The 1,747-nt window shown below is 37.3% G+C and overlaps 1 pseudogene; it reads right to left on the bottom strand.

Moving 5' to 3' along the window:
- LOC104982581 overlaps window positions 1-1,747 on the bottom strand; it is a 199,708-nt pseudogene that overhangs the window by 128,609 nt on the left and 69,352 nt on the right.

Below are 1,747 nucleotides of genomic sequence, written 5' to 3'. Positions count from 1 at the left end.
AGAAACGCCCATCCACCTCACAGAAATCAACTGGGAGAACCAGGATCAAATCCAGGCAGATTGTACTCACTTTACAAGACCATATATTAAGGTAAAAACACAAGACAGTGAAAAAGACTTCCTGGACATGATCCATCACACACTGTTTTGAGCCCATTAGACAACAAAGCTGTTATTAATAGTAAGAGAATGGAAAAGAGATAGTAGAAACACATCATTGATTTCAAGGTTTCAGCTACCAGTGATAAGGTTTTACACAGTGACACACAAAGAACTGAAAGAGTGAATAAAAACAGCAACAATTCCAGCATCATCCATCACTGAGAAGGGAGTCAGAAAGTTGGAAGCAACCTCTGACAGTATTTCTAGAAGTGCTCATTTAAACTAGATAGGGAACAGAAGTGAGTTGGAGATGCCTAATGATGTTTGACTATCCTTGAACAGAGTTCTGAGACAGAGAAGTGGAGATCAAATAAAAGCTGTCTGTACTCATTATCAAGTAAAAAGGGTATCACCCAAAAATATTATTCACATTGTATCATTTCAGCAAAATGATTTAAGCTTTTTAATACTACTTTAAAATGCAACATTTTCTTCATCCTTTAACACTGTTGGATATGTCTTTGAACTCATCTGAAAGATGCAATATAAATTCAAGTTCATTTTATATTCTGTAAATACCACATAATTGTCTTCCTCCCATTCTAGCATTATCATCCAAGATTTCATGGAGGCTCCAAGTTGTTTAATGATATGAAAATAGGGTGGTTTTGATTATTCAAAGTTCTTTTGGGAATCCAAGAGGAATATAAGAGACAAAGGTTATTCAGCAAAGAGACATAGATGTAAAGAACAGACTTTTGGACTCTGTGGGAGAAGGCAAGGATGGGACAATATGAAAGAATAGCATTGAAACATGTATATTACCATTTGTAAAATAGATAATCAGTGTAAATTCGACTCATGAAGCAGGGCACCCAAAGCTGGTGCTCTGGGACAACCCAGAGGGATGGTGTGAGGAGGGTTCAGGATGGTGGGACACATGTACACCCATGGCCGTTTCATGTCGATATACGGCAAAAACCACCACAATATTGTAAAGTAATTAGCCTCCAACTAAAATAAATAAATTAATAAAAAAGGTTATTAGTGATGGTGGTGTCATTAAGATGTCTAATAAAATTGCATTATACCTTACTATTCTATAAGATCTTTATTTAAGAGGTTGGAGGAAAATTGTATAAGATAATTGTTTGAAGCCATTTAGCACTGCTGGAGGTATATGAACATAAACAAGTAAGAAGGTGAAAAATGTACACTTACCTTCAGGATCCCAAGTGCTTTGTATGAGAAACATCCAGTTATGCCATTATAAATTTGCTTTACTACAGCACTAAAATAATAGATTTGCATTTAAATTTGTGGGTAAAGAACTAAACTACCAACAGTAAATTATAGAATTAAAGGAGTATGCTTTTGGAATATTATTCAGTTCAGTTCAGTTCAGTCGTTCAGTCATGTCTGACTCTTTGCAACCCCATGAATCACAGCACGCCAGGCCTCCCTGTCCATCACCATCACCCAGAGTTCACTCACACTCACGTACATTGAGTCAGTGATACCATCCAGTCATCTCATCCTCTGTCATCCCCTTTTCCTCCTGCCCCCAGTCCCTTTCAGCATCAGAGTCTTTTCCAGTGAGTCAACTCTTCACATGAGGTGGCCAAAGTACTGGAGTTTCAGCTTT

Source organism: Bison bison, unplaced genomic scaffold, assembly GCF_000754665.1.
Source record: "Bison bison bison isolate TAMUID 2011002044 unplaced genomic scaffold, Bison_UMD1.0 scf7180017864533, whole genome shotgun sequence".
Classification (NCBI taxonomy): Eukaryota; Metazoa; Chordata; class Mammalia; order Artiodactyla; family Bovidae; genus Bison; species Bison bison.
The sequence above is the reverse complement of the archived record's forward strand: the minus strand, read 5'-3'. Positions and strand labels throughout refer to the sequence as shown.